We start from the raw sequence: 26,303 nt of genomic DNA, 5'->3' as shown, positions 1-26,303 counted from the left end.
TTGGGCTCAGAATGCCTTGGTGATTTGTCCGGTCTTTTTATATATGTGCCCAGGGTTTATGTTTACTTTCCAAGGCCTATATTAATGTATTTAGACCACACTGGCAAATTATCAATCATGGAAATATATTTGATGCATTTCTAAGCAGACTTTCAGTTGAGCAGACTGAAGTAAACCTTTATATCTTTGCTCTCAAGAGGCTTTCAACTGTTGGCAAATACAACAATTAGACAATGAGATCCTTTCTTCCCTCAACATCACTGCTTATCCTTCAAAATTTAGCTCAAATTTCATGTCTTCCTGAAGCCTTCTCTGATAACCCCATGTGGAAAGGGGGAAAGAAGAGGAATTCCTTTGAATTCTTGTGGTCCTCTCATAGCACTCATGAATGAGAAATGGAAATGGTAGAAGCTCTTCTTTCTTCTCTTTCTCCATTCCTTTTTTGGAGGCTCAGGGAAGTCATAATACCAGTAGAGAAAAAACCAAAACTCCATTTCCTAGAATTCTGTGGGTCAAAAGCATATGACAGAAAGCAGCAAATGGAAATAGTTTAAAAGGAAAGAACCATCAGGAGACTGGAAGATCATGAGATATTGAATTTGAAACTGGAAGGAAATTCAAAGTCATCTAGCTCGAATCTCTCATTTTATAAGTTGAGGAAACAAAGACCCAGAAAGATTAAATATCTTGTCTAAGGTCAGAAGGTAGCACTGATGAGAAAAACCATGTGGGCAGTAGTCATGCTTGGAAGACTGAATCAAGAGATCATTCCAGAACCAAAAAAAATTATAATAAAGCAAATCAAAGCCTGAACCCAAACCAGGTAATGACAGCAGAATGAGCCTCTAAATGTAAAGGTGGCAGAAGAAACAGTGACATTGGGAGTTGGAAAAGTCAGTTGACATTGAACTACTCAGGCTACTGGGAAATCCTTCAGACTTTAGTAAATGTTGTGGAGAATTTTTACGGATTAAATAGCCCTCCTAGCCTTTTTCCTGAATCATACTGCTTCAGCCTGGAATTTAATTCAGAGACTGGGGCCTCCTTGACCTGGAACATTCAAACATCCCTGCATTCTTTCTCAATTGGGAAGATTCTTCTGGAAGATCTGACCCCTTCTCCCATTGGAAAATTCTTCCTGGAATCTTCCTTGGAGAGACTCAGATTCTGTCTGTTCTTGTTCAGACTTCAGAACTTTATATCATATAGTATGTCTGCTCCCCTCCATTTTTAGCTCCCTTTTCCACCATTACAGTTCAAGTTCTCTTAGGGCAGGATTCTTTTATCTCTGTATTAATATTCCCAGCACCTAAAAACATGCCTGACAAACATACAGAAATTACTTAATAGATGCTTGTTTGCTTCCTTGCTTCACTAGCTTTCTGATTCTTGCTGCTTCTGTTTATTACTATCTTAAAAAAGATTATTCCATTATTTCAGTGATGACTGGAAGTCTTGGGTTGTTTCCAGAAATGGAGTCTCCCTTAGGGGAGAGCTAAAAATGCATCAGATTATTATTTTCCTAGAGAGAGAGAGAGAGAGAGAGAGAGAGAGAGAGAGAGTGACTCACAAGAGGACACAAACTATATAGAGTATTGATTATTGAGAAGCCTGTAAATTATAAATTTGTCTTTGCATCTAGAGTTTTGATAATGATATGGATTACATAGACATGGGAGGGAGGGAGGGGGGAGAGCAGGAGATTGTTCAGGATATTTACTGTTGTGGAGATAACAGGTTTCTTTGATATTTGGAGGTCACGCTTATTTGCTCTAGCTGTGGGGAAAGCTAGGTTTTGTACTGAATAAAGAATTGGGTCTAGAGTTAGGAAGTTTATTTTCAGTTTAGTTGTTTTCAGTCATATCCAGCTCTTCAGCCATTTTGGGGTTTTCTTGGCAGAGATACTGGAGTGGTTTGTTTCACTTAACAGATGAGGAAACTATGGCAAACAAGATTAAGTGACTTGTCTGTGATTTCTTTTTTTTTAAAAGATTTTATTTATTTTGAGTTTTACAATTTTTCCCCTATTTTTGCTTCCCTCCCCCGACCTCCCACAGAAGGCAGTCTGTTAGTCTTTACATTGTTTCCATGCTATACATTGATCTAAGTTGAATGTGATAAGAAAGAAATCAGATCCTTAAGGAAGAAAAATAAAATATAAGAGATAGAAAAATTAAATATTAAGATAACAGGTGTTTTTTCCTAAATTGAAGGTAAGAGTCTTTGGTCTTTGTTCAAACTCCACAATTCTTTCTCTGGATACAGATGGTAGTCTCCATCGCAGACAGCCCCAAATTGTCCCTGATTGTTGCACTGATGGAATGAGCAAGTACAACAAGGTTGATCATCACCCCCATGTTGCTGTTAGGGTATACAATGTTTTTCTGGTTCTGCTCATCTCACTCAGCATCAGTTTATGTAAATCGTTCCAGACTTCCCTGAATTCCCATCCCTCCTGGTTTCTAATAGAACAAGTGTTCCATGACATACATATACCACAGTTGTTAAACCATTTCCCCAATTGAAGGGCATTCACTTAATTTCCAGTTCTTTGCCACCACAAATGGGGCTGCTATAAATATTTTTGTACAAGTGATGTTTTTACCCTTTTTCATAATCTCTCTGGGGTATAGACCCAGTAGTGGTATTGCTGGATTAAAAGGTATGCACATTTTTGTTGCCATTTTGGGCAAAATTTCAAATTGCTCTCCAAAAGGTTGGATGAGTTCACATTTCCCTTGATTTCAATCTGGATCTATAAAAGGGAGTTAGCTTTAGAATCAGGCCCTTTTACCTTTTTGTCCATTTTTAGAGAGATCCAGAGAGGACAGAAGTTAGCACAGCACAAATTAAAAAGCACCACCATGAAAGTGGTCTCAGAGAGTTGTTTCTGAAAATAGAGGGACAGCTTAAAATTGGCATTGTTCTCCCCTCCCCAAGATTATCTGATCATTCTCCTTTTAGTCCTTCTTCTCTATCATTACTCAGCTTTCCATCCTGAAGTCCCTGGAATTTTTATACATTGGGAATTTGCTCCACCCCTGAAGCTTCTCCCTCCAGTGAAATAGCTCCACTGAGAAACTACTGAAGAAGTTACTCATATCTCCTTCTCCCCTGGCATTACCCAACTTCCTCTATCATGCTGCTTCTGGATATCTTTGTCTCGCCTCATCTTTATAAATTTATCTTTTTGAATAAAATGTAAGTTCCTTGTATTTGTATTCTACTTGTATTTGTATTTTCAACATTTAGCATTGTGTCTGACATAGGAAAAAAAGATTAATAAATGCTCATTGACTGAGTTATTAACTAAAGACAGCCTCTTGACCCAAGAAATAGCAGTAGCCAGGACAATATTGAAGAGGTGGAAATTCTTGGAATCCAAATTCCTGGACTCTGAGGGTCTGGACCTAGCATCTGAAGGGGCAGTGACAGGAATTCCAATACAATTACTCATACTCACAGTGATGTAGCCTCAGGAGAGGGGGAACCATCAAATGAAATAATGGGAGTTCTTCCATTCCAGACTCCTGGACAAAAGAAGAGATATTTAGATCTCCAATGATGTCAGTCTTGAAGATAGCTAGCAGCTTGGAGTGTTAGAATTTTGAAGTGGAACCTGGTGAACAAGATTAAAGTACAATTGGGAAATGTTTAACAAAATAAATAAAAATACAATAATGACATAGATAATGTTAAATTTTGGTCTTCTAAATCAATAAGGCAGCCTGAAGGGATCTGTCTCTATTTGAGTTTGACACCACTGCCGTAGACCACATTGGGTTTCAGGAGAGTTTCAGCTCCCAGTCAACTGGAAGGAGAGAGGTATTTCCTTGGGTTTCTTGGCAGCACTAACTTTTGAGAAAAACAATTATGTATCTGGAAATGAAAGGGCAGTGAGAGATTTCACTAAAATATGGGGGAAAGACATAAACTGCCTAATGCTAATGCTGTATTTTAGATAGTACTGGTCCAATGAGTTGCCTCTCTAGTAAAACCAAGTTTATTTCTTTCTGGGGCAGTGCAAACATTTAGGGTAAAATCAAGAAGCTTGAATGCATCCCTGAGGTAAAGGTGAGACTTGCCAGAATGTAAAAGGTTTCCCTCTTTCCTCCTCCATCTTCTACCCCACGGTTTGCTTTCCACTGGAAGGGAGTTCAAACCATAGGACTGTGCTATAAGTCCAGGTGATTGTAATTTTTGGAGAGGGAAAGTGGGGCTCAGCATAGAGGGATCATCAATTGCCTGTTTTGAGTTCTTTGTATGTTTTCTGCATGCCATAAAGTTGCCCTATTTTTAATAGACATTGTGAAATTACTCATTTGTTCAGAACTCTGTACTATGGACATATATTCTGAACAAAAATATTCTGAAATTTCTCAGAAAAACTATGAGGACAATATGGGTCTAAGCTATATGATTTGAGTGGTAGAGAGATGCCCACTAATCTGAATTCCATCCTTTTGGACCCAGAATTTGGAATCCTGGGTTACAATTTACTTTATTTCTTATGAATTTGATAAACACCAAAAAAACATAAACTTTCCAAGTACAAAAGGAAATAGAAAAAAGAAAATTGTCAGTGGAACTGTAATTATTATATTATATATTATATTTTTAAAAGTGTATAATAAACTTATATTGGTTTCAAAGCTGTCCTACTTGTCTGTCTCCCTCTGAATTTCTTCTGTGTTTCTATGCTTTAAGATATCTTTTAGGGTGAGAAATGGATAATTTCTACCTGTTTCTAGATTTCCCAGTAGTTTTTTGCTGACCAGTTTGTCCTTATCTCAGTAAATAAAGTCTTTAGATTTTTTTGAAAATTAGGCTACTATCCAAGTTTCATTTAGAACTAAAATTTCTCTTTGAAATAGAAAACCTTTGCTTCAAATACTTGAAACTATTTAGACTTAAATGCCAGCGATGAGCTTTCACGTGGCCTTATCACTAACTGGGGAAAAATAATAAGCATTTGGTAGTTTTTAGCAGCAATGAGTGGCAGGTGCTGGTGAGCCATGGCACCCTCACTTCCCAGCTGCTGTCTGTTGCCAGCCTGTGGAGCTCAGAAGGTTCTGAGGACTTCATTAGAAAATTGTCTGACTACTTACCACTTGCCAGTAATGCTGCTTTTTGTTGAGAAATTGGACTAGCTCAAAGCAAAGGGTTCAACTCCACTGACATGATAAATTTTAATAATTTCCCATAGATTCCATCTACAGTGATGTGAATTCTGAACAAAATTGTAGGAGACAATTGATGTAATGTACTTTAGAAAAAAAAACTTTTGTTATGCAAATGTTATTTGGGAAAAGGGAAAAAAACATTTTCTGTTGAATGCTAAGTACTTTGTGCATAAAATAAAGTGAATTATTCTAAAACACATGTAACTGCACAGTTCAAATTGGAGGGTACTTCCCTCCTAAACCCCCCAATGACTACATCATAGAGAATATACAAAAATGGAAATATATGGATGAATGGTGAGCTATCTTAAGAAATTCAAGTTATGTTTTATTCATCGAAAAAAGTGGCATCTGCCACTTCTATATAATTCATGTTTGTGCTATATTATTCTTTAGAACTTTTTTTTACTGTTTTAGAAATTGAGCCTCCCTTTCTTGTGTAGACTGGAAGTTCAATGATCATTCATTGGCTAATGCCCATTATTGATTATCATGGAAGCTTTGACTTCTTTTCTGACTTTGGTTAGTTTTCTGCCCCTGCTTGGGCAGCCTGGTGGCCCATCACTCCTGGGGGCTACTTCTGACTTAGTGTGGACACCCAAAAGGCTTAGCCCTACTTCTCCTCAGAACTCTGGCCATCTGGCCTACACCACCACAACAAGCTGGAAGTACTAGTGTGCATCACTATGCTCAGTCTTATTTTTAACTTTTCAAGCATTCTTGAATCAATTCAAGCTGACAGATATTTATTGTGTCTCTGATGTTCATATGCTATATGATAAAATAGACACAATAAATATCTGCCAGATTAGAAATGTGAAAATGGCACAATAAACACTAGTCAGATTGGAAATGTAAAAATGAAAACCTGCATAGACCTGGCCCTGGAGCAACTTCAACTTAATGAGTAGGAGTCACAGACATTACTTCCTGTCTCTGGGTGTCAGAAGAAGCATCCTTTCTAATATTCAGTCCTGTGATTTCATGTCATATAAGAATTGAATAAGATAGAATGTGGTGAGGGCAAAGTTCTGAAAGAAAATTTGAGTAAGAAAAGATTCCTTTCAGCCAGTGATACCAGGAAAGATTTCATGGAAGATGAAGCATCTGAGATCGACCTTGAAAGTAGATAATGATTTCAATAGGCAAAGAAAGGAGGGGGGAAGACTCATTTCAGGGAGAAGAAATGACACATTCAAACATTTAGGAAAAATCAATAAAAAATTGGGGCATAGCTAGGTTCCCACTTTCCAATTTGTCTAGAATATAAAACATATCTGAAGGAGAGTAAAATGAGAAAAGGCTGAAATATTATGTGTGAGCATATTGTTCATGGCCTTGAATGCTAGGTTAAGAAATTTATATTTTATCTTATGAACAATAAATACAGATCCAGTAAAGGATTTTGATAGGGAAATATCATGTAATGATGTGTACCTTTGGAAGACTATTTCAGTAGCTATATGTACACATTTAAAAATGTTTTATTGATATTTTCAGTTTTTTACATTACCAAACTCGCTCCCATGTAATCCTTTCCTTCGCAGAGAGCCATCCCTTATGACAAATAGTTTTTTTAGAGGGAAAAAACAAGCAACACAATTGGATACATTGAAAAACATATGAAAACATGCAATTCAGCACCTTTGAATCTCCCACTTCCACCAAGAGGCAGGTTGGAGATGTCTTCTCATACCTGTTCATTTATTTCTATTTGATCTTTATAATTTTTTGCCATATCTTTTGATATTTTTGGTATATAATTATATTCTTTTTCTTGTTAAGAGTGATTGTAAATATTGGTTTTTGCTTACCTTATCCTAAGTAGCAGATGACTTGAACTCAGAGTTCTCAGGCTCAGTAGGGCTAAGCCTTTTGAGTGTCTACGCTGTTAGGAGGAGCCCCCAGGAGTGGTGGGCCCCAGGCTGCCTAGGCAGGGAACAGCAAACTAACCCAGGTCAGAAAAGAAGTCAAAGCTTCCATGATAATCAGTAATAGGAATTAGTCAATGAGTGATCATTGAACTTCTAGCCTAGGCAAGAAAGGGAGGCTCAATATCGAAAACAACAATAAAAAAAGGTTCTAAAGAATTATATAGCACAAAAATGAATTACATAGAAGTGGCAGATGCCACTTTTTCTATGAATAAAACATATAACTTGAATTTCCTAAGATAGCTCCCCATTCAACCATATACCCATCCTATTGGAGGTTTGGAGGAGTCCAAAGGTCCCTACTCAGAATAATGGTTTTAAACATGTCAAGTAAAATAAATGAAATTACAAAGAAAATTAATTACATTGAAATAGTTACAAAATATAGTACTTTTAAGAAAAATTCATAGATCCATGATAAAAATACCTAGTGTACTTCTATCCTAATTCCTGTTTTATCTCTAATCTATCTATCTATCTCTCTATCTATCTATCTATCATCTATCTATCCATCCATCCATCCATCCATCCATCTATCCATCCATCCATCCATCTATCTATATATCAGCATGGTATACTGCAAAGACAACTGATTCTAAAGATAGAGGACTGGGTTGTATCCTGATTAATACTTACTGCTTATAAGATCTTGGGGAAGCCACTTAACCTTGGGTGGCCTAGATTTCTGCTTATGTAAAAATAAGAGGATTGAACATGGAGACTTCTGAAGTCCCTTCTTTAGATCCATGATCTTATGGTTCTATGATATTTCTCTCCCTCTGAACCTGTCTATGATTCACTGAAAGGGGAGAGATTGGAAATAGGAAGACTAAATAGGTTGTATTATTGTAGTCCTGGGAAGAAGTGCTGAAGGTGTGAATTAAGGTGGTGGCACAGGAGCAGAGAGAGCATGAATTTGAGAGGAGAGATTATGGAGGTATAAGGAATAGACTTGGGGCAATTGATTAGATATAGGATTTGAGGAAGAGGAAACAGCCAGAGATGCCAAGGTCTCCTAGCTTGTTTGAGTAGGAGGATGGTTTTTTTTTTTTGTCATCAATAGAGATTGGGAAGTTGGAAGCATGGTAGATTGAAGAGAAAAGAGTTCAGTTTTGGACATGCTGAGTTCGAGGTGCTATGAGGACATCCAGGTGGACATGCTCTAACCAGAAGTTGGAAATAAGGGAATTGATAAGATTTTCAGGCAGAATGGATCTGGATTTTAGTATCAAAGGAGTTAGAGTTGAAGATGTGGGACCATGATGGAAGCTGCTGTTCTGGTTGGTGAACTGATTATTATAGTGTGAATGTTTCTACCTTAGAAACTGACAAATGCTGCCAATCAAGGATTCATTTATTTATTGTCTAGACTTAAGAAAGTGATAAGAAAGAATGATAAAGCAGATTAAATTTACAAGTTTTCCATGAGTTTTCTGAGTTGGTTATTAAATATTTACCAGTAAGGACATCATTAAGTTCTAATTTTATATATGAGGAAATTGTGACAAGACAAAATTTTGAAGTCATTTTCATTGAGGTGATAATTCAAGTGAAATCAGGAGAGGCAATACCTGAAAGAAATAAGCACAAATGAGAGAGAGAGAGAGAGAGAGAGAGAGAGAGAGAGAGAGAGAGAGAGAGAGAGACAGAGAGAGACAGAGAGAGACAGAGAGAGACAGAGAGAGACAGAGACAGAGAGACAGAGAGACAGAGAATAAAGCAAAGAGGGCCCAGAACAAAATCTTAAGGAAATCCCCTGGAGTGGAGCAGGTCAAAGTGGAAGATGAAAATGAATACAACTTAGAAGAAGCAATCAAGTAGACAATCTATTGAAAGGACATAGGGAAATTGATGAAGGGGGCTCAATAATGTCAACCCTACAAAAAGATCAAAGATGATGAGGACTAAAAAAAAATGGTAGTTGGATCTGGCAATTAGAATGTCATTGATGACCTAATAGAAAGTAGTTTCAGTATGTGAGTGTATAAATAGGGTCTTTTAAAATCTCAGTGGTTATCCACAACTTTGTGAGATAGACCTGTTTGGTATTTCAAGATAAAAAGACAGAGTTGTACTTTATTATTTTTAATACAGAGTTAGTAGATGCCATCCAAACTGTTCTCTTGGTTCTGATTACAAGAGATGAATCACACCTGATAGTCTCAGATTTTTAGCTTCCAAAATAGAGGACTGATTCTAAGTAGTTAGATTTTATACTCAGAAGGATGGTAAGAGCTGGATGTTTTACCAGTGTAGTAAGGAATAGTAAGCAGACTCCAAACTGCTCCGCAACATCTAGGCATTAGTAAATTCCATAATGATGAATATACAGGTTAGTAAAATTTCTTTGGTGTTTAGGGACCATTCTTAATGGACTCATCAGTCATCTTGGTTGTTCCTTTCTGTGTGTTTCCTCATCTCCCAAAGGGAGAAGGATCTAGTCTAACTAGACTGCATCAGGTAGGAATCTTACCCCAGAGGATTATCTCTGATCCTGTGGAATTTCTAGAAGCTTTTACATACATTAACTTAATTGATCTTCACTACAACCCTATGAGTTTAAGCAGGGATAGTAGTAGTAGAATCATTTTTGTTTTACAGATGAAGAAATCAAGACCCAATGACATTGACTTGCTCAAGGCTGAAGTTAGTTAATAGCAGAGAGAGGATTGGAATTTAGGTCTTCTGATTCTTCACCCATGAATTAGAACTTTTCACAGAACAACTGAATAGTCTTTCTGGATTTCTAACAGGTCTCCTTCAATATTATATGAATCATAATCATCAAAATAACACAAAAATAATTATAATGTCTATAGTTAATCAATTGCCAAATTCTAATTATTCTGCAGCCACAATTCCTCTCAAATGCATGTCCTTCTCCACTTTACAGTCTTACAGATTACACATTACATTGGCTCATTTTTTGAAACTGTTTCCATCATGGAGAGGAGACATGGCAGAGCTCAAACTGAATAGGGAGTAAAAGGCTAACTTTATTTTCTCAAAGAGTTCTGAGACAAACAACTTTTGGTTTTCCATTTTTTCAATCTGAACTTGAAGATTTATAAATCACTAGAAGAAAGGGAAAATTCAAGAGTATCAAGGACCTCCAGAGGTGTATTCAGCCTTTCTCTGACTGCTATAAAGAACCAGGAAAACTCATTGAAGTCTGTGCCTCTGGAGCCAGTTGCTTTCATTTTTTTTGTTTTTAAGGGTCTGTTGGTTCTTAGAAGACCTTCCCATCTTGTCATCCTCAACTGAGAGCTAAAAAAATTTTGAAACTATAATGAACCAGTTTTATAGATGAGGAACCTGATGCTCAAGAGAGCTTAAATGACATAGCTAGTCAAGGTCATATAGCTAGTAGGTACCCATATTAGAATTTGAATTTGGGCCCACTCTTTCCACTGCACCACCCTGATTAAAGAAACTTTTTTTGATACTCTTACAATTAAAATCTGTTCCTTTCAATGATGCCTTTTTTCTTTCCTGTTTAGTTGTTTTCCATTGCGACCACCCTTTTTGGGATTTTCTTGGCAAAAGATACTGGAGTGGTTTGCCGTTTCCTTTTCCAGCTCTTTTTACAAAGAAGGAAACTGAGGCAAATATGGTTAAATGATTTGCCCAGGGTCCTGTAAGTATCTAAGTTCAGATTTGAACTCAGGTCTTACTGACACCAGTTCAGTGCCATCTACCTGTCCCTGTGTCTTTTTTTTTAGATTTTTTTTTTTTTGCAAGGCAAATGGGGTTAAGTGGCTTGCCCAAGGCCACACAGCCAGGTAATTATTAAGTGTCTGAGACCAGATTTGAACCCAGGTACTCCTGACTCCAAGGCCAGTGCTCTATCCACTATGCCACCTAGCTGTCCCTCCCCGCCTTGTGTCTTTCTTAAGACAGCATGCATAAGTTTTTTATAAATAGTATTTTTCCAATTAAATGATAAGATAGTATTTTGTTTTATTCATTCATTCATTCACTCATTTATTCATTTTTGCGAGGCAATAGGGTTAAATGACTTGCCCAAGGCCACACAGCTAGGTAATTATTAAGTGTCTGAGGCTGGGATTTGAACTCAGGTACTCCTGACTCCAAGGCCAGTGCTCTATTCACTGCACCAGTTGTTAACAATAATTTTTAAATTCCAAATCTTTCTCCTTCTTTTTCCTCACTCTTTCCCAAGACAACAAGCAAGCCTGTGTCTTTCTTCATCTTTTACAAATCTCCCATAATGAACTAACACATCTCACTATCTCACCCATGCTATACCTCGATGTCTTCTTGGAATGCTGCCAGGTCATGCTGTTTCCCCTGTCCCCCAGTGCTGGAACAGTAACTGTGCTCTCCATCTCTGACCAGGACCTACCCTGTGGTTTTACTCTCCTCACTGAGGCTGTTTATTTTAGCAGTCTTCCTATCTCACCAGCTCTAGACCAAATATACTACAGCAATCATCTCATCTTTCCCCCCACTTCACTACCCCACTCCCTCATCCCCACACACTTTTCCACTTTTTACACTAGGAATATTAATGAAATCAATACTTCCATTCCTAGAAAGGGCAGGTCAATCTATAGCCCTATCAGGTCACTCACCATTCCTTTGATTTCTCAGAACAGAATTCCCTCCCTGGTTACCACTCTCCTATCATGGTGCAGAAGCTAGAGTACTGGACTTGGAGTCAGAAAGACATGAATACAAACCCTGCTTTCAGACTTCAGAAAAGCCATTTAACTCTCCTAGCCTCAGTATCCTCACCTTTAAAATGGGAATTTAATATTAATATCATTTGCCTTGTAGGGCTGTTGTAAGGATTAAATAAAATGATATCTGTAAAGTGTTTTTGCAAAGCTGAGTCCCACATAAATATTAGCTTTTCTTGTTGTGTTGTATTGTTTTCCCTTTTTAGGATGTTTTATATGCTCTGAAAATGACATGGCTACTTGAATCTCTCAGCAAACATTCCATAAACTTATTTTCCCTTATCACAATGACTTCTTCATATTTTCCCAAGGCATTACTGTTTACCATCTTCTACACTAGTACTGCAAGATTTACTGAAGGAATTCTTTGTTGCTAATGTCCTTTGACCTATTGATGCCCAGTATGCATCTCCATGGATTTGAGATCCACCATCACACTCATAAAGCAAGTGTGTGAAATATATATATATATATTCCAAGGGAGAGCTGGTTTGGACTATGTCTGAACACAAGTCTGCCTTGAAAGAAACCAGAAGCTATTTTTCCTTGCTCCCTTAGGATGCAGAGTGGGCAGCTCTTTCTAGTTCAATCATCCGTCCTCTTTGGCACAGCCTTCTCTGACTTCCCTGTCAAAGGAACAAGGGACCAACCAGGAATGTTTAAGCAAATGCTCAGAGAACATGTGTCCTTCCCCATGAAACTAAGGCAGTGTCATGGAAAATGCTCCAAGTCAGTCCCCCCCTCCCATCAGTTATGTAGTCTCACAGTGAAACAAGGGACCATCCATATGGTAGTAGAAATTGTCACTCTAAAAAATGAGCCCTTAGTGAACAGAAAGTACACAACTCGTAGCACTGGAATGATAATACTCATGTTCTATTGTAAGGTAGGTGCTCTCAGATCAAAGCTGATAGTCTCTCTCTCTCTCTCTCTCTCTCTCTCTCTCTCTCTCTCTCTCTCTCTCTCTCTCTCTCCCTTCTGTCTCCTTCACCATTCCTCTCTTCCTCCCTCCCTCTCACCCCCTCTTTTTTGCCTTTTCTTCTCTTTCCTTTTCCCTATCCTTATTTCATTCGCTGTTTTAGTACCTCCCTCCTTTATTTCTCTTTCTCTGTCTCTTTCTTCCTTTTTTTCTCTCTCTCCCTTTTTTTTCTCTCTCTCTCCTTCCTTTCTCTCTCTCTCTCTCTCTCTCTCTCTCTCTCTCTCTCTCTCTCTCTCTAGATAGGCAAACTGGAGGTACAAACACAATGAATGAAATAATCCCTACTCAAACGAAGTTTATGTACTATATATGAAGTAGTGTGTAATACTTATCTCATAAGATCACTGCAAAGTTCAAGTAGGATAACCTATCTAGATTACTTTTCCAGTTCTAAAACCCTTTCTCAACATTGTAGTACACATATGAATGATTGTGATCTGCATCATTGAAGGGAACATCTAAGTACAGACCTATCTGAGCGAATGTCAGCTATCAGTTTGATCTTGAACTTGAATTTCCTCTTCTAAAGCCAGTCCAATAATATATCTATATATAGGGGTCCCCAATAAATAGTATGGAGATTCAATAGTGAATCCACTCATTGCATTTGATTAGAAATTTACTTAATGAGTTAAATTTTGAATTAGGTGACTTTTCCTCTCAGAAGTTGGTCTCCCCCTCCTACCCAGACTGGGAGTGCAATAAGCCAATTCCACCATTGATCTGCATGGAAATTTTGACGTATTCCCTTTCTGACTTGAGCTACTTTGTCCCTCTTTAAGCAGTTTGTTGATACCCTGCTTTTTTGGTAATGGACTTAGAGCTCCTGGCCCAATTGGCTTTAGTCTATTATAGCATAAAACTCCTAAAATCAACCAATCTAGCCTTAGTCTCCCAAGGAGCAAGGATTACAGATATAGTGAGCACCACTCCACTTGGTGAACTAAATGCCTTCTAGGGTTTTATGATTCGATGATTTCAGACAACTAAAATACCACTTTACTTCCTTTACAACCAAACTTTTAGAAAGCATCATTTGTGGTTACTTGTTCTACTTGTTCACCGGTGGCACAATCAATTGGTTACCAGGTATTCCTTTTTTTCTTACATATTTTAGTTTTCAGTTTTTGAAAGGCAATGGGATTAAGGGACTTGCCCAAGGTCACACAGCTAGGTAATGATTAAATGTCTGAGGCCGCGTTTGAACTCAGGTCCTCCTGATTCCAGGGCCAGTGCTCTCTCCACTGTACCACCCAGCTGCCCATACTAAGCATTTATTAAGTGTCTCCTGTGTGTGGTGGGAGCTGTGATAGCTTCTGGAGACATTAAAAAATGTCTAAAATATTTCCTTCCCTCACAGAACTTACTGTCTAATGGAGGAAAGGGTATGTACATAAATAAGTACATGAAAGATACACATATGCAAGAAGAAACGTATGGAAACTTTAAAGGAGCAAGTTGTGGAAGCTGGGGAGAACAAGGAAAAGTTTCATGCTGGAGGGAGCAATTGCATTGAATCTTGAAGAAAGCTCTGAGAGACAAAAAGAGAGACATGGGGACAGACAGTATAGACTGAGAAAATCAGTATGAGTGACTAAAGTTGGCGGGAAGGAAGTGTAAGAGGATTGTAAAGATAGAGAAGGGCTAGATTGTGAAGAGCTTTAAATGTCAGAGAATTTTCTATTCTATCTTGAAAGGTAATAGAAAGCCACCAGAGTTTTATAAATCATGGTGAGACCTACAAGTTAGGAAAATTACATTGGCATTTGGGTGGAGGGTGGATTGCATTAGGGAAAAATTTGAGGAAAAGTGTTTAGAGGACTATGTAGAAGTGGAGGTGAGAGGTGATGAGGATCTGAAGTCAACACAAAAGACTAATGGAGATGAAAAAGGAACAAGAGAGTTCCTTGGGGTGGCTAGGTTGCTCAATGGATAGAGCACCGGCCCTGGAGTCAGGAGTACCTGAGTTCAAATCCGGCTTCAGACACTTAATAATTACCTAGCTTGTGTGGCCTTGGGCAAGCTACATAACCCCATTGCCTAGCAAAAACCGAGAGAGAGAGAGAGAGAGAGAGAGAGAGAGAGAGAGAGAGAGAGAGAGAGAGAGAGAGAGAGTTCCTTGTTAAAATTCAGCATACTTTCGTAATTAAGGGAATATAATGATTGGTAATGTTAAAGGTTTAGCTTTCTTTCTTTATGAAGTAACAAAGAATACTAAAGTTCACGGTGAGCTGGATGAGGAACAGCAAAGCAACCTGGCTTGGGTGATGTGCTATCTCTTGTGTCTTTGCTAGATCATTGCCCCTTTAGGAATGGAAGCCAGCAAGTATATTCATTCTTGTCTTCTCTGTAAATCACAGGCATCTAAATTGCCCCAAGGTCTGGTCATCCCTAGAACAGTAGAGAAATATTACTATTTTAGCCAAGCTGAATAGCTGATCACTATGTTTGAAGGTTATTCCAAATTCTGAAAGGTAATAGCAGGGATCAGGAAGTAACACCTTCTCCAAATGATTCTCCAAATCAATGGTCTTAATGGTCAACCTCCTTTACTTGCAACATTCTTTCTATTCCTTTCTCAATTTATTTTCTTTTCTTGTCTTCAGAACTATATTCTTCTGGGTTTCCTTTTATTTCTTTTTCTTTCTTTTCTTTTTTTTTTTTTTAGGTTTTTTCAAGGCAATGGGGTTAAGTGGCTTGCCCAAGGCCACACAGCTAGGTAATGATTAAGTGTCTGAGGCCGGATTTGAACTCAGGTCCTCCTGACTCCAGGGCCGGTGCTCTATCCACTGGGCCACCTAGCCGTCCCATTTCCTTTTATTTCTTTGAATATTCCTTGTTCACTTCATTTGCTATCATCTCTTCTTTCTTTTGCCTCTGATATGTATGAGCCTCCTAGGTTCTATTGTTGACTGTTCTCTTTATACTCTCTCCCTCAGCAAACTCACTTATTCCAAAGACCTAAAGGGAGAGGACATCATCTGTTTATAAAAAGATCTCTGGGGGCAGCTAGGTGGCCCAGTGGATAGAGCACCGGCCCTGGAGTCATGAGGACCTGAGTTCAAATCCGGCCTCAGACACTTAATCATTACCTAGCTGTGTGGCCTTGGGCAAGCCACTTAACTCCATTTGCCTTGCAAAAAAAAAAAAAAAAAGATCTCTGCCTTGATTTTCCACCAGCACCTCAAACTCAATTTGCAGAAAACTGAACTTATATTTCCCCTCAAAATCTGCTCTTCCTTCTGCCTTCCTGTTGTTGTCAGTGGTAATACTTAGTCTCATAAATAAAAAAGCATGAATGAAAAACATTTATTAAATACTGAACTATGATCTAAGTATGAACTAATTTAACACTTTGCTAAACTCTGGAGACACAAATTTTAAAATGGAAAAACTCCCTCAAGGAGCTTACTTTCTAATAGAAGAAACAACAAATATAGGAAAATTGTGTCTGGAGAGAGGCACATTTGGAAAATTACAGAAATGGTGGAAATGGTGAGAGGAGCAGAATGATACATACTTTCTAATAGCAATGAAAAAGGAGATGAGAATATACATCTGTAAAAGAATAATCGAAGAGAGGATGTTCTAAGTGTATATAAGGCAAAGCATAAGTAGATATGATGACCAAGATGTGATGGACCATGTAAAATGGTCATCAATTAAGAAAAAAGGGATCCAAGGGCAGGCATTCCAGGGCTGAAAGGGTTAAATCTTCCAAAGCATAGTCTCTGGTCTAAGATTTCAGGGGCAGACTGGTCAGAAAATGGCTGGGATACTTCTTTAAGCTTGATGTTTCTTTTCACTTCCTCTCACAAATTAAATTATCAATCACCTGTTGCTGTTTCTATTTCTGAATACCTTTGCATCTATCCCCTCCTTTCTTTTCCTATTGTCATTATCCTAATGCCAGTTCTCATTACTGTTTGCCTGGACTATTGTTTTTTATTTTTTATTTTGTCTGGTTTTTCAACAGTATTTCTGTTCCAATATAAAGAAAAAATTTTAACATTTATTTTTTTAAATTTTGAGTTCCAAATTTTCTCCCTCTCTTCCTCCTCCCTAAAGCAGCAAGCAACTTGATATAGGTTATATATGTGCAATTGTGTAAAACATATTTCCAATATTAATGATGTCATGAGAGAAGAAACAGACCAAAAGGAAAAAGAAACACACACAAAAAAATAAAGTGAAAATAGTATGCTTTGATCTGCATTCAGGTTCTTTCTCTGTATGTTGATAGCACATGACAAACATGATAATTTCATAAAACCTCAAAAGACTTCCATGAATAATAGTGAAGTGAACAAAACTAGGAGAACATTGTACACAATAATAGCAATGTTGTTCAAACAACAATTATAATTGACTTAACCTTTCTCAGCAATTTGATGTTTCAAGACAATCCCAAGGGACTAATGATAAAGTATACTATCCACCTCCAGAGAAAGAACTGATATTGTTTGAATTCAGACTAAAGCATACTATTTTTCACTTTTATTTTTTTCTTTATTCAAACCTTCTTGTACAAAATAACTAATAAGGAAAATTTTACATAATTGTACAAGTGTAACCTATATCTGTATATCATCTCAGGATGGGAGAAAGGAAAAAAGAAAGTCAGGGGAGATAGAATTTGGAACTCAGAACTTTAAATAAAAATGTTTTAAAAAAAATTTTAGGGGCTGCTAGGTGGTGCAGTGGAGTCAGGAGTATCTGAGTTCAAATTTGACTTCAGACACTTAATAATACCTAGCTGTGCAGCCTTGGGCAAGCCACTTAGCCTCGTTTGCCTTGCAAAAAATCTAAAAAAATTTTTTTTCCAAAAGAAAATCAACATCATGATTTAGTATATGTAGTCGGTGATATACTTCTTCCACTGGGATCTTTGTGTCTTTACCAGGAATGAAGACATAGAAATCAAGTAGCAAAATTAAGCTGAATTTAGAACCAGAATTTTGACTTACTGTATCAAAAAGTTAAGCCAAAATTTTGAAAAAAATAAAGCTTACTTAATCTCATTACCCTCATCAACATAGTATTTTAATTATTGACCTAATTGTATCTGTTATATAGAGATTTATTCATTTTTGATAGGATAAAATGGTTTTTGTACAGTTCCATAAATAAAATTAAAATATTTTAAAATGTCATTTCATCCCTATCTTATACCATTTGATTTTTATTTAGTATGTGTTTTATAATGTTTTATAATTAGTACAGTAGCATATGGATTTAATTTATAAACATACATATGTATATTCTGATATGAGTTCAAAAAAATTTAAGGATGTGTTACATGATGTAAAAGGTCCCAAAACCACTATACTGCATCATGCTGCCTTTTCATTTTTATGCTAGCAAGATTATTAAAAACAGAGATTATAGCTCATAAGTCTTATTCCTGGGAAAGAACCACGAAATGTAACAGGAAACCAGAATACAAGGTGTATCCTCAAATCAACTTTTAAAGTGCAATTCAGTTGAAGTGAGGAGAGTACTTTGGAAAGAAATTGACCTTGAGGCACAGGGACCCTGCAAGAAAAGGTCCAGAGATGTCACAATAGAAAAGACAGACCCTAGGCCAATGTCAAGCAATTACTGGGAGACTCCTGTTAGGGCAGGTTGGGAGCAAGCTGGACTTAGACTGGGGAGGAGCTCTCTGCAGGGGATGAGGGAAATCCATGTCTGGTAGCTTCCTAGTTTAATTGTTAATGCTTGTTAACTTCATGCTAAGCTTAGTTGTTTCTATGTGCTAAAGAAGTAGAAGTGCTGACATATTCCTTTAAATTTCAGCATCTGGGAGCAAAACCTTGGTTATCCTACTCTGGGTATGACTTTGATTAATAAGAGTTACATAGGGGGTGGCTAGGTGGCGTAGTGGATAAAGCACTGGACCTGGAGTCAGTAGTACCTGGGTTCAAATCCAGTCTGAGACACTTAATAATTACCTAGCTGTGTGGCCTTGGGCAAACCACTTAACCCCGTTTGCCTAGCAAAAAAAAAAAAAAAAAGAGTTACATAGCCATCTTAGATTTTTATAATCTAAATAATAATAATAATGATGATGATGATGATGATGATGATGATATAATAAATAGCAACTATAAATAACATTATAATTTGCAAAATGCTTTATAAATAGCTCCCTTGAGGGTTACAGCAATTCTAGGAAGTAGATGAGGAAACTGAGATTGACAGTGGTTAGGTGACTTGCCCAAGGTCACACAGCTAATAAGTATTTGAATCCAGGTTCAGTGTTATATCCACTAGCTGTCTGATATTTCCTGTGTTTGTTTAGTAGCCATATAAATCTGGTTAGTCAGTTAAGGATATGTTGTGTTATGACCTTTATTAAGAATAACATCAAATGGGTGGCATAGTAGATAGAGCACGGGCCCTGGAGTCAGGACAACCTGAGTTCAAATCTGGCCTCAGACACTTAATAATTACCTAATGGTGGGGCAGCTAGGTAGTGCAGTAGATAGAGTACCAGTCCTGGAGTCAGGAGGCCCTGAGTTCAAATTCAGCCTCAGACACCAAATTACCTAGCTGTGTGACCTTGGGCAAGTCACTTAACCCCATTGTCTTGCAAAAACAAAAAAAAAAGAATAGCATCAATGCATTTAAAGATTCAAGTTATAGAAATGTAATCCATGGCTCTAAGGGTCATTTGAATAAAGTTCTCATCCCTGGTAGATATTGAGTATTCAATGCTTCCTTTCTATGTGAAAAGTAGAACTGATGCGAAGTAGAAAGAAGAGGGATCCAGGACTTCTTTCTTCTTGTTTCTTCCTTTTAAAGTTAAGTCATGTAGTTCCAGCCTCTCTTCAAATCATCAAAGAAAGTGAAAGATTCTGGGAATAAGTCAAAATGGTAGTGATTTCTGGTTCCTCTACACGTCAGCATCTTCCTAATCTTTCAGGGCTCTGAAGAGAGGTTGGAGTTATATTTCTTTTCTCTTGAAATTGAAAGGCAGAAGTCTTGGATCATGCTCCTCTCTAGCTCTTAACATTTCTAACCCTCACAAAAGCATAAAATATTGGATACTTAATCTCCATTAATAAGGAGAGTCTTGTGCAAATGACCCTTGAAGTCACAAGTTAAAGAATCACTCTGTCTTTCTGTCAGGTTGTAATTTATAGACGTTTCAATGAAGAAAAATAAATTTCCTATTTATCCTTTTTTTCTCCACAGAGAAAATTATACAGATGACCCTCTCTCCCTATCCATTATCTGAACAGACTTCTTTAGGGGAAAAAAAATTATTGTATATATTCCCCATTCTCACCCTGAAGTAGTACTCTTCCTTTCATGTGAGAAAGAAAAACAGCAAATTTAGTGAATAAATCTTATATGCACCTTCTCTCCTAGTAGACTCCTGACTTTCTGTCAAGGGAAAGAAAATATGTTTCATTATCTGCTCTGGTTTTTAGATTGCCCCATGTTTGATTTCCTTTTAGTAGGTTTTTCTTTTACATTATTGGAGCAATTGTGTATGTCACTGAGCTGGTCTTTTGATGAGATTTTTGGCTCTGTCCAAATAGGGATTATTTCCCCAGATTAGTGGCACAAGGCTTGGGGTTAATTGAGGCCATGACTACATGTGAAGCAGTTAAAAAAGGCTCCAAGAAATGAATATTTTTAACTATTATCTGTCAGTCAAACAGAATGGTGAAGTCTGTCTGCCCAGAGAATAGATTAGATCTCCCAGTTCAACAGATTTCACAGGACTGATTTAACTGGCCCTAATGAATATTAATTGACTTGAATTAAAGTGAAGATTCTGGGAGCCTCACATGTATAATAGACAGAGCTCAGATTATGTCATCCAATGCAGAGCAAGAATATCCCCCCTCTATTCTGTGAAAACATTTTAAATAGCAACAAGATTTTCTAAGGGATAGGAAGAATTGTTGTCTGGACCCACCTATGTTTTCAGTCCTTCTATCAATGCAATTAGTTAGTCAATAAGTACCTATTATTCACACACTAGGTCAAACGTTTTATTACGTGCTGGGAAAACAAAGAAAAAAGTTCAGTCTCTGTGCTCAAGATCGGAAACTCATTTGTAACTTAATTTTCTACAGCCCTGGAAAGCTAAGTGCCTTGACCCGGGTCATAAGGTAAGCATATGTCAAAGCTAGGATCTGAATTCAGCAGTGTCTCTGGGGAAGAAGAATATTTTAATTAAATTCAACAATGACGTGGAATTTATGGAAGTCCCACTTCATGGGGGAAATAAGCTGAATTCATGATAAGGTCACTGACTTCCTGAGAGTCTTATAATGCCACTGAGAAAACAAGTCATTCATACGAAGTAATTAAATGGCAATAGAGGTCAAGAGATAACTTTTTTAAATGCCAAACCATTGAACCAGACAATAAAAGTCATGAGTTATCAGACTAGGGAGAGATCAGAGTGGGTTTCTAAAGAGAAGGTGCAACAACTTTGATGCTACAAAGAAGTAGGAATACATTTTTCCTAAATATTTGTTTTTGCTGATGATTTGCAATATTTAGATTATAAACTTGTGGCATATGGAGACAATGCCTTGTTCATATTTATTTGTGCTACAGCTCCTTGCACAGGTGCTTTCCACATCTTAGGTATAAAATAAATAATTATTGAATGAATGAATGATTCTCAGGCCCCTGAAAGGAGCTGATCTTCAAACAGTTGCTTTGGTAGATTTTCCCTCAAATTTGAGAATAAAAGGTAATCTCCTTTAAAAAATCAGTCATATTCATTCATTTATTCTTTATGTATTTAAAACGTGTCTTCAGTCATCCTGAACCATATCTACCACTGGACCCAGAAGGCTCCAGAGGAGAAAGTGAGGCTGGTTGACTCAGTACCACGCTCCCTCACTTAAATACAGTTCACTCGTATGTCCTAGTCCTCTTTGAGAATGAAAGACAAACAACATCAACAACACTGTGCAAAGCAAGTGAGGGTAATTTATGTGGGTCTATGGGTGAGGTCCTTTGCAAAGGTCAGTAAGAAATGGTTAGGATTTTATAATTAAAAGGATTGTTTTCCAAATATTTCTTTTCTCCAGAGTTTCAGCAAAGGATGGGGAATGGATCAAGTCCTAATCATTTGTCCAAGGAGAAGCTATTTAGTTATTCCACCTCTTCTCTTCCTAATCCAATGGCATCACTCAGGGGGATGAGTAGAATGCTTCTTTCAGCCGCCTACAAGTCAGAAGAAATAATAAAAGAGACTCATTTTCAGCTTTTCTCAGTGGCTGGCAATCATGGGGCAAGAGCCCAGAGCACGGGCCTGCCCCCAGAACACACTGTTCATATGCCCAGGACCAGCTGCCCACTACAAAGCCTGCATTGTGTCACTCCCATATACGAGCACATGTAATGTACTGTACAGCACTGAACAAACTGAGTGTAGGGACAAGGCCTGCTCCCAACATTCAGGGTACAAGAAGGAGGTTTGAGATTCTCCATGTAGTCTAGAAAAAAAGGCTTTGGTTTTGTTTTGTTTTATTTTGTTGTTGAAGTCTCTTATATAACATCATACCAAAAAACTTCTAACAGAGGTTTAAACTATTGTGTGATTTAGCAAAAAAGAAATATAAACTCATAGAATATTAGATCTGGAGATCATCTAAGCCAATCTTTCATTTTCCAGATAAAGTGAGGAGAAATTAGGAGACCCGAGTTCACAGAGGGATAAACTATTTTTTGTCTTCCTATTTTAATGGTTATTGTAGAACTATATATGAGTCTTTTCTATTCTTAGGCATAATGATAATAATTGCTAACATTTATCTAGTGCTTACTATGTACAATTATCTCATTTGAGCTTCACTACAACCCTTGGTGCTATGGCTATTCACATTTTACAGAGGAGGCAAACTGAGTTTTAAGTGACTTGTCCAGGGTTTAAAGCTATATTGGAACTCAAAAAACCTGATGTCAGATGCAGTGCTAGACATCTTAATATTCAATTTAATTCAAAATTTTAAAAATTTGATTAAACTACTACAAAAGAAAAGACAATTATGATAGATGTTGAGGATCCTTTCCTAGCCCTGGAAAAGCTTCAATTCCAGGTGGGTATGAGGTGGAGGCTAGAAGGAAAACAGGGATATGCACAAAAGAGCACAAATTAGAATAATACAAAATAAACTGAGGAGAGAGATTACTAATGACTGAGGATATCAGGGAAGGTTTCCCTGAAGAGTCAGTCAAAAAAGCATTATGCCTAAGCTAAACAGAAAATACAAAGAAAGCACACAGATCCCTTCTCTCGAGAAGCTCCCAGTCTACTCGGGGAGACAATATGCAAACAACTATTTGTTGTTGTTTGTCCTTTCTAGAAGACCATGACATCAAGGAGGTGATACCAAGACATGCATGTGGATTGGATTTGAGTGAGGAGTGTTGTGCAAAGTTGCCAGCCTCACTTTCTCCTCCAGAGTCATGGGTCCAGTGGCCCAATATGGATCAGGACAACTGGAGATTGTCCTGGATGTAAGGTAATCAGGATTAAGTGACTTGCCCAAATTGATATTCCTAAAGTACATGTCTATCAATGTTCCCCTACTCAAGAATTTTCAGTGGTCTCCTATTGCTCCTGGGGTAAAAAAACAAATTTCTCTGAGTGGTATTGAAACTCACAATCTAGCTATATCCTATCTTTCCTGATTTATTCCTATGTTACCCTCATATACTCTAGCTCTCTGTCTTCCATTCACAGTGGTTCACTTGCTGTTTGCTATATAGGATATTCCTTGGGAAGTGACATCAGGTCTGAAGTCAAGAAAACCTGAGTTCAAATGTGATTTCAGACCTTTTCACTTAACTCTGCCTCATTTTCCTCATCTATAAAATGAACTGGAGAAGGAGATGATTAAACTCCTCCTGTGTCTTGCCAAGAAAACCCTGAAAGGGATACAGAAAAGTCAGACATGACTGAGCAATAACATACAGGATATTCTATCTCTTGCTTCTCTCTGAGTCTTTTCCACAGACAGTCCTCCATGATTAGGATGCTCTCACTTCCACCTCTAAGATTACCTAGCTCTCTTCATCTAAAAGAAGATTTTCAGGATTCCTCCCCACTAGTTTTTAGTGTTCTCCTTATCCCTCAAATTATTTTTGTAAGGATGATTAGGATAGATGATTAGCTTGGTGGGATTGCCTGAAAGTCATCTTTCTGGCATCTTGCTGAGATGAAAAGCAATTCGTCTGATTGATTCCAAGTTGCTGAAATTGACTTCAAAATATTTGGGAGCTGAGAGACAAGAAGGATAGAATTTTGTCAGAAGAACTACCCCTATTCTATCTCTTAAAGGCAAGCTGATCACACATTTCTATTTTTAGTCCTTCCAGATCTTCTTTCTAGAATAAGGTGGGTTTTTTTGGTGGGGGGGGGGGAGACATGGACACAGATAATACTGTATCTATGTGCAATTTCCTTCACACCTAACAGGAAGGATCAGAAAAGCTACTTGTGCCACATAACCTTAGAGGAGAATTCATGAATCTTATGTTCCTGACTGTCTTCTGTCTATGTCCTTTTCTGAATATAGATCAGAGATAAGAGTTTTTAAAGATAGACTTTCCTTGACTAACATTGTTGTAGCACCTTCAACCAAGACATTGATAGAGTTTTTGCAGAAGCACACAGCATAGTAGACAGGTGCATACATGTAACTGGAGAGAAAGGATCCCAAGAATTTAATTTATTAGCCTTAGAAATAACTTACAAAGTTATGGATTCTCAAGAAATCAACAGAATACTTCTTGAAGGTCAGTCAACTCATCAATTAGTATTTATTAAGTGCCTAGGTTTATGTGTCAGGTATTTTGGAGATACAAAGAAAGATAAAAGATAATCCCTGCCTTCAAGAAGTCTACAATCAGGGTGGCTAGGTGGTATAGTGGATAGAGCACCGGCCCTGGAGTAAGGAGTACCTAAATTCAAATCTGGTCTCAGACACAATAATTATCTAGCTGTGTGGCCTTGGGCAAGCCACTTAACCCTATTGCCTTGCAAAAACTAAAAAAAAAAAGTTTGCAATCTAACAGGGGAAACAATTGTCAACATGGCCCCTGAAGCTGGTAAACTGAACCCATATCATTGAGACCTTGACAATCTGATCCTTGCAAACTCTTCCTGGTATTACCAGGAGTTACCATGACAGTATAACTCAAATGTGATTGGGATCTGCTTGTTCAGTAGCCCTCCAAAATGTTTATACTCAATATAAAGCCCTGGTTTTCCAGTTTTGTGAGGATTTCCAAAGAGATTCAGAACATCAGAAGTAGCCATGGGAACTAAGTCTACTTTACAGAAATCACAGGACCTAGAATGTTTTAAACTTGCTGTTATTAAGAACATTGGGAGGAAGAAGGATGCAAATGATCAATTTTAGCTAATCTATGCAGACCAGGGTGGGAGGGTATGGGGGTCTCATGGATCTAGCTTCTATCAGTCCCTCCTTTCCATCCTTGTGATTCAGTCAAGATTAATCCTTCATGTCCCCTAGCTTCTCAAAAACACTAAGTTCAAAGCATTACTCTGCTCAGTTGCTATAGCTACTTCTGTAGTTCCAAGTCTCCCCGGCAACACTCTTTAAACCAGCAAACTAACTATGTTCAAGCTTTGTATTTACTTCTCCACAAAATATATGCTGTGTTCTTCCTCTCCCCAATAAAATAAGCTCCCTGAGGACAGGGACTGTTTGAATTTTAATTTGTTTTGGTTTTGTATCCCTGATCTCAGCATAGTGCCATTCATATGGTAGGGACCTCATAGATGCTTGTTAAAGTTGAACCATCCAGAAAGCATTTAGATTTTAACTAGAGTTTTCAAAGTCTCATGACAATAATTGTGGGAAATTTTGGTAATCTGGTGGGATCAATGGTGAGGATATGACAACCTTGCCCAATATTTCTCAGTTCTTATGTACTGGATGAGCCTCTATTTGACTTATAAACAAAACTGTCTGTCTGTCTGTCTGTCTGTCTGTCTGTCTGTCTGTCTCTCTCTCTCTCTCCCCCCCTCCCTTCATCTCTCTTTCTCTCTTCCTCTCTTCTATCCTCTCCTCTCCTTTACTTTTCTTTCCCTCTCTCTGTTTTCTTTGTTCTGAGCTACTGATAAAAGAACAGCCCCTGGATGGGAGATATGGAACCCCAAAGGCCAATGCAGTGACTAATAGTCCTTTCCACACTAAACACAAGTCACATGGATTCTTTAGGGAGCAGCTCTGCCTCCTACCACCCTTTCAAAGAACTTGGTGCTGTTTGTGACTTCTCTAAGATTTCAATTGCTGGTGTCATTACTCTGTTTTTCTTCATTATAATCATATACCATGATGGATTACCTGCCATGGCTAATGCCACAGTTTTAGGGTTAGTTTAATCTTCAGCAATGATCACCAAACTTTTTTCTTTCCTGTGAATATACTGGTGAGAGGGATTGGATAGCAGTAGATTTTATCATGTGGTAGCAGAGGGGCTGCAGCTGTGAGTTAAG

At 37.7% G+C, this 26,303-nt stretch overlaps 1 long non-coding RNA gene across 4 annotated transcripts in view; it reads right to left on the bottom strand.

Moving 5' to 3' along the window:
- Positions 1–1,951: 1,951 nt before the first annotated feature.
- Positions 1,952–26,303, bottom strand: part of LOC141521572 (uncharacterized) — a 91,599-nt gene continuing 67,247 nt past the window's right edge. For 2 of the 4 annotated variants that reach the window (XR_012478007.1, XR_012478004.1), the window contains exon 3: positions 1,952–3,530. This is a non-coding gene — a long non-coding RNA (uncharacterized LOC141521572). Of the gene's footprint in view, positions 3,531–21,647; positions 21,998–26,303 lie in introns of those variants that run through there. The other 2 variants (XR_012478005.1, XR_012478006.1) reach the window with 2 other exon arrangements.

This window comes from Macrotis lagotis, chromosome 4 (assembly GCF_037893015.1).
Source record: "Macrotis lagotis isolate mMagLag1 chromosome 4, bilby.v1.9.chrom.fasta, whole genome shotgun sequence".
Taxonomy (NCBI): Eukaryota; Metazoa; Chordata; class Mammalia; order Peramelemorphia; family Peramelidae; genus Macrotis; species Macrotis lagotis.
This window is presented reverse-complemented; position numbering and strand designations above follow the sequence as displayed.